This window comes from Myotis davidii, unplaced genomic scaffold (assembly GCF_000327345.1).
Source record: "Myotis davidii unplaced genomic scaffold, ASM32734v1 scaffold803, whole genome shotgun sequence".
In the NCBI taxonomy this organism is placed as follows: Eukaryota; Metazoa; Chordata; class Mammalia; order Chiroptera; family Vespertilionidae; genus Myotis; species Myotis davidii.
Window position 1 is genome coordinate 614,318 of NW_006295567.1, and position 7,635 is coordinate 621,952.

Genomic DNA, 7,635 nt, shown 5'->3' on the forward strand with positions numbered 1-7,635 from the left:
TCCGAAATCGGGGCATGTGCTGTTGACTAGAATCAAACCTGGGACCCTTCAGTCTGCAGGCCGATGCTTTATACATTGAGCCAAGCCAGCTAGGGCTGCTTTTACCTTTTTAAAAAATACGTTTTTATTTCAGGGAAGCGGGGGTGGTAGGTGGGTGGGAAGAGATCAACCAAAGAACTTGTCTGCACATATGCACACCCCCTGGACACAGACAGGGTGGTGAAGGCCTGGGGTGGGGGCTAGGGGTGGGCTAGAACCGGTCAATGGGAGGGAAATGGGGGACTTATGTAATAATTTCAACAATAAAGACTTAAAGAATTTAAAAATTGTTTCTGTTGATTTTAGAGAGAGAGGAAAGGAGGGGGAGAGAGAGAATGAAAACTTGATATGTCAGAAGTCGATGGGCTGCCTCCTACATGCCCCCCACTGGAGATCGAGCCCACAACCCAGGCATGTGTCCTGACCCGGATCCATCCAGAGACCTTTCAGTGCGTGAGAGGACGCTCAACCAACTACCTTTTGGCCCTTGTAAATAGTGCTCCTAGGAACACGGGCATAGAAGTATCAGTTTGAGTCCTTGTTTTCAATTTTTGTGTGTATATACCTACAAGTGGAATTTCTGGATCATATACTACTTAAATGTTTAACACAAAAGAGTTTTCTGTGGACATCTTAATTTAGAAGAAAGAGGCTGAAAGGAAGAAGCTATTCCCACAGCAATGTTCACAGCTCACGACGTTTGAAGTGACGTTCACTCATTGCCTGTGTTCCCTCTGCAAGTGGAAAGCTGTTAGAAACTGCTATCTGGATGTGTTTCCTCCCTGAGCTATATTCTCCAGAATACTTATGGCTTTTGCTACTCATTAAGATGCAAATAGTAGTCTCTGAGAAAGAAACCTTCTCCTCAACATTTATTATTAAAAAATTTCAAACACGAAACATTTAAAATACTGTTCAGTGAATATTCATGTAGTTGGCATCTGGATGCAAAAATGAACATCTTTAAAAGGCCTATATGTGCCCTAGCTGGTTTGGCTCAGTGGATAGAGCGTTGGCCTGCAGACTGAAGGGTCCCAGATTCAATTCCGATCAAGGCCACATGCCTGGGTTGAGGGCTCAATCCTCAGTAGGGGGCATGCGGGAGGCAGCCAAACAATGATTCTCTCTCATCATTGATGTTTCTATCTCTCTCTCCCTCTCCCTTCCTCTCTAAAATAAATAAAAATGTATTTTTAAAAAAGGCTTGTATGATGCTGATGTATAGTTAATTTTTTTTCACCCAGATATAAATGCCAGGATAAGAAAAACCAGCAGATAAAACAACACTAACAATCTGATTAATTTAGATTAATTTGCTTTGATACAATCACTGACTTAGTCATTAATTTCTGGTGTGGTGGAGTTGTGAGAAATAAAAGGAGTCCTGGCAGGTGTGGCTCAGTAGGTTGAGCGTTGTCTTGTGCATTGAAAGGTCGCCGATTTGATTCCTGATTGGGGCACATGCCCAGGTTGCGGGTTCAATCAGGTGCATGCAGGAGGCAGCTGATCTGTTTCTCTCTCTCTCTCTGCCCTCCCTTCCTCTCTCTAAAGTAATAAAAAATAAAATTAATTAATCTTTAAAAAAAAAGAGAGAAATTAAAAGGACTTAGCCTTTGAGAATGCCGTGATTGGGTGGCTCATTACATCCTGTCAGTAGCTATCAAGGGAAATTGTGTTTCACCAGCTGTCTTGGATGACTCCGCCACAGATAGCTTTCCAGCACTAGGAGAAAATGGAAAATTCAGTTAACTTCTCCCCAGCACATTAGATTCTTTGGGGTCCGAAGCACAATAGTTGTATATTCCTATCCAGTCTCCATCAGAAATGCTCATCCCGCTTGGAGAACTGAAAAAGTAACACGGGTTTGAAATATTTCATCATAAAAGGTGGCTGGGGTGGGAGGAATGTCACTTTTCGGGCATTTCCATGGTTTTGATCAAACACCCACGTGTGCAGAGAATGTTCTGGATTACAACGGTTTTGACTTGGTAGAAATTTCCAGTCTGCATTTTGGTCCTTTCTGTTAGCCAGCATTGGCAGGTTAAGGAAGGCACAAAAGGCTGTCCATGTCAGGTGACTCTCCAGCCTAGAGACCTAGCTGAGCCGTTGCTGGACGCACTGCTCCCAAACGACTGCCCTGATTGCTTTTCCAATATTTACCTCCGCACATTCAATGAGAGACCAGGAGTCAGACTCCATCTCCCATACCCTTCCTCGGGGCTTCAGTTTATCTTAAACTGGGGGCAGTGGTTCCACAGGTGGTCTTCAAGGTCCCTGCTAACTGCCCTTTAATTTTGTCCTAAAACTCTTATAAATTGATTGCTGTCTTATTTAGGTGATGCTATAGAGCAGAGGTTCTCCTGGGCCACACATTTGAAACAACTGGCAAGTTTGAAAACCGACTTATGCCCCAGGCTTTTCCCCAGACCAGTTCAAACAGCCCCTGGGAGTGAAAACCAGGCTTTGTGTTGGTTAACTTAATAACACACAAGATGGAAAAGAAAATTGGGGAAGCCAGTGGGTAGACACATTAGTCCCTGTATATTAGAGTTGGCTTTAGTTGTTCATGAGTGTGTAAAAACATCACCTTTCCAGGCACTTGTGAATGTGCTTGGCAACCCACAGCAAGGTGGGAACTTGACCCTGTCACAGTGAGTGGAAAGGATCATAAACACTGAGGTTGAGGGTGGTCCAAATCTAGAACTATTATTAAGGTTTCTACCTTAAGGGAGAATGAGCCCTAGCTGGTTTGGTTCACTGGTTAGAGCCTCGGCCCTCAGACTGAAGGATCTCGGGTTCAATTCTGGTGAAGGGCACTTGCCTGCAGGCTCGATCTGGAAGCAAATAATTGATGTGTCTCTCACATCAATATTTCTCTCTGTCTCTCCCCCTCCCTTCCATTCTCTCTAAATATCAATGGAGCCCTAGGTGGCTTGGCTCAGTGTCAGCCTACAGACTGAAGGGTCTGGGGTTTGATTCCAGCCAAAGGCACATGCTGGGGTTGTGGGCTCAATCCCCAGTGGAGGGCGTACAGGAGGCAGCCTATTAATGATTCTCCCTCTCCCTTCCTCTCTGAAATCAATAAAAATATATTTCAAAATAAATAAAAATAAAGATCAATGGAAAAAATATCCTCGGGTGAGGATAAACAAAACCAGAGAATGAATTCCTAAGGGCTGTTTGGATGTATGGTTTTGCACTTTGTTATTTTTATTTTTTTGCCACGTGATAGAATGATTTATTAGAACAAATTCCATGACAAATCATATAAAATAACCATTTTCTGAAAGACACCCACAGACCACCTGAGGACAAACCCAGAGGAGCCTCCGCGAAGCCGGACAAATAAGTTACTGACCCCGGGTCGGGGCTGGAGGGGGACACGCGTCTATGAATAAAAAAAGTGTACGGCGATTCCGTGATTTTTCACTTTAAAGACGTTGGTGTGACGCTGTAAATACTTCTCGGGGAGGACAATGTCTGAGACCGCTTAGGTGAGAACAGCACCTCCACGAGGAAGGTTCAAAACTTCTGACCACGAAGAGCCCCCAGGGGGCGCACCTGGACAACCTGGTTATATCAACTGTGAAACCCAGAGGATTGTGGGACTTGTAGTGTTTGCGTTATTTAAGCTTCGGAAACTACATTACCCAGAATGCAGATGTGGCCAGGCAGTCCGGCTGTCGGACTTGAAGTGTCCCTAGGGCTGTGAAAGGTAAGTGAGCTCCTTGCGGGCTGCGAGGTTCCTAGAGGCTGCGGGTTTCTGATAAGGGATTACATTCCTCCTCTTTGCGCTTCGGTGGGACCTGGGACAGAGCAGCCGTTCTAATGGGGCGTGTTCGCAGCGGGGCTTCCGAGCCCCGGGTCTCAGGAATTAGGACCCTGCATTTGTTGAGCTGTTCACACGCTGCTGTGGAGTGTCAAGGAGAAATCGGGGTCTGGAAATCCGAATTAAAGTAATGTTTACATATGGGGCGCACGTCACTAGGGAATGTCTGTCCTCCATCAAATAATGCCAGCGCCTTGTTTTACAGCTAGAAAAGCGGACACGCGGGTATGATGACTGGCCAGGTTTCACTACTCTCTGCTGTATGCAAGTAGTAGCTGTTTGCAATTGAGAGTAAACTAAAATAATATGGGGGAAACGAACACAAGAGGCGTGCGTGTGCTTAATTATATTAATAAAATAAAAAGTCTGAGCAAACAACTTTATTAACACCTGGCATACTAGAACTCAAATGTGCTTCCTTAGCATATGAAGAAATAAGATAGTTCCGGTTGCAGGTTCAGTTCTCAGCCAGGGCACACACCTCAGTTGCGGGTTTGATCCCCGGTCAGGGCTGAATGGAGGCCGCCAATCATTGTTCTCTCTCACATCGATGTTTCTCTCTCTCCCTCTCTCTTGCTCTAAAAATTGATGGGGGAAAAAATCCTCAGGTGAGGATTAAAACATAATAATAATAAAGAAATAAGATAATTCTAATTTAGAGGATGGGATGTAGGGTTATGGAACACAAAGTTCCCCAAGGGATGGTATTAACTAAAATATAAATATATTCCTCTGCTGGAGACATCTTTAGATGCAGTCATAGATGGAATAACAATGAGGTATTAAGGGATTTAAAGGATATTGAGGTAAGTCATTAACTTCTTGAAGTTTATAAGGAATTCATGTCTGACCAGCTGGTGTTACTGGGAGATTCACAATAGGGCCTTAGATTATATGCTTTCCCAATTTTTCCTTTATCCTCCCTCCTTTTTAAAATAGGCTATGTTTTTATAGCCTCGTCTTTTATAAAAAAAACACACAAAACGCCCAAATATACAGTTCCCTTAAATGCAGAATGCTTTTTTAAGTTAATATTCATCTGATGGCTACTGCCGAGTAGAGCTCTGGTTATAGGTTCTTAAGAGGCCAGGAAGGTAAGATTGGCTCGGGCTGTGATGAAATAGTCCAGCGTGGAGACAAGACTTTATTTTGTGGAAGGTATCAGAACTTCTTGACCAAAACAGATTATTAAAAACATAGGCGTGCGTGTGCTTAATTATATTAATAAAAAATGTAGGTTTATTGCTTTGGGTTGGACTTCAGGGGACCCAGGAGGGTGTGCTGGAATCAATTTGCACTTGTGAGGTTCCAGGTGTTAAATATAGAGGAGTTTGCTAGCCAGTAATTGAACCATCGGTAGCATGAAATGGGCCAGGACAGGATTATTGTATCTTTTGCTGAGGGGGGAGGGGGAAAGCCAGTTTATCAGCACAGCCCAGCAGGGTCAGTTTTCTCTATAAGCCTGGAGCCCCAGTGTTCAATTCCTCCTGAGTCATCAGATCCTGAGCTAGCTCACACCCTCCCAAATTTTACAAATGATTGATTTGGGTTTCAAAGTAAGATTATAAATACACTTTAGGGATGTGTGGAGAGAAGGGGGCCATACCTTTCTAGTGAAAAATATTTCTAGTGAAATATTATTGTTTATTTGGGGCCATCCTTGCAGGTATTGAAGTCATTAATTAGTTCATTATCAATAGATTGTTCTGATAAGCATGAAATCTGCCACAGAAAATACTATGGTCTGTGTGGACAGCTTTCTTAGACATGTAATAACCTGTGGTCCTCTCCAATACATTGTTCTAATATCTAGATATTATCTTCCAGAAGACAGTATTATATGCATGCTAACACATTCCTATCCTCCAGCCATTTCTCAGTGTCATGCTCTTGGCTCTCATCACCCATCTCTTAAAATATTTGCATGTGCAAAAGTTTGCTGATAATTAAACCTTTTGGGCCCTGGCCGGATAGCTCAGTTGCTAGAGCATCATCCTGATACACCAAGGTTGTGGGTTCGATCCCAAGGTTGATGCATACAAGCATCAACCAATGAATGCATAAATAAGTGTAACAACAAATCAATGTTTCTCTCTAAAATCAATAAATAAAAAAATTAAAAATCCTTTGGGTTGGCAGTTTCCAGATATAAGTTGGAGAGGTCTTAAAATATCTTCCTTTAAGGTCAAGTATTCCACATTTTAGCTTCTCTTCACACTTCTCCATCCTTTTTTTCTTCGTCTAACTTTTCTGATCATATCTCTTAAGCTTTTAAAATATTCAAAAGATATAATCATTTTCCTTCATCTCACGGCTTTTGGCATTTCTGCACTACCACTGTCCTGAGCATACTAGGACATCTGCAAGCAGACATCCCTCTGAGGAATGACTTTAAAAATGTTTATTGCCGAAGCTGGTTTGGCTCAGTGGATGGAGCGTCGGCCTGCGGACTGAGGGGTCCCAGGTTCGATTCCGGTCGGGGGCATGTACCTGGGTTGCGGGCACATCCCCAGTGGGAGATGTGCAGGAGGCAGCTGATCGATGTTTCTCTCTCATCGATGTTTCTAGCTCTCTATCTCTCTCCCTTCCTCTCTGTAAAAAATCAATAAAAATATATTTTAAAAAAATAAAAATAAAAATGTTTATTGTGGGGATAGAATAATATAATGACCCCCCATCCATGGGCCCATTACCCAGCTTTAATAATTAACAACTCTCTTGGTTAATCTTGTTTCATTTCTATACTCCTATCTGCTCCACAACCTTCCCCATATTATTTTGAAGCAAATCCTCCTAGATATATAACTTTATCCAAATATTTCAATATATAACTCAATAGGATGAGGACTTTTTAAAATACTATCTGTGCCATAACCAGTTTGGCTCAGTGGATAGAGCGTCGGCCTGTGGACTGAAGGGTCCCGGGTTCAATTCCGGTCAAGGGCATGTACCTGTAGGATGAGGACTTTTTAAAATACTATCTGTCATATGTTAAATAATTAATAGTATTTTCTTAATATCAAACATCCAGTTAATGTTTAATTTTCCAATTATTTTATAAGTGTCATGTTTTAAAAGTTTGTTTGGATCAGGACTCAAATAAGGCCCACATACTTTGATCTATATAATCCCCCTTCGTATACCTATGTCTATATAGTATTTTCTTAATATCAAACATCCAGTTAATGTTTAATTTTCCAATTATTTTGTAAATGTCATGTTTTAAAAGCTTGTTTGGATCAGGACTCAAATAAGACCCACATACTTTATATAATCCCCCTTCGTATACCTATGTCTATATCTCTGTCTCTTGCAATTTATTTGTTGGGAGAAACTGATTTGTCTATCCTGAAGTTCACAGATACAGAGAACAGATTGGTGGCTGCCAAAAGCTGGGGTCGGGGTGGGAGGAGAAATGGGTAAAGGTGGTCAAAAGGTATAAAACTCCAGTTTTGCAATAAATAAGCCATGGGGATATAATGTACTACATGGTGACAACAGTTAACAATATTATAGTGCATATTTGAAAGTTGCTGAGAGAGTAGATCTTGAAATTCCTCACCACAAGAATAAATTTTTATACCTATGTGTGGTGACAGATGTAATAAACTTAATGTGGTGATGATTTCACAATATTTCCAAATACTGAGTAATTGTTGTACACCTGAAGCTAACATGTTATCCTATCTAATAATAGAGAAACATGGTAATTAACCATAACTTCGCTACCCTTCCCATTGGCTAATCAGTGAGATATGCAAATTAAC

At 41.8% G+C, this 7,635-nt stretch overlaps 1 protein-coding gene across 1 annotated transcript in view; it reads left to right on the forward strand.

The window, feature by feature from the left end:
- The first annotated feature begins 3,697 nt into the window (after positions 1–3,697).
- SIRT4 (sirtuin 4) overlaps positions 3,698–7,635 on the forward strand; it is an 11,385-nt gene continuing 7,447 nt past the window's right edge. Inside the window, exon 1 of the mRNA XM_006770296.2 lies at positions 3,698–3,754. The gene's annotated coding sequence lies outside the window, so the exon portion shown is untranslated. The remainder of the gene's footprint in view (positions 3,755–7,635) is intronic.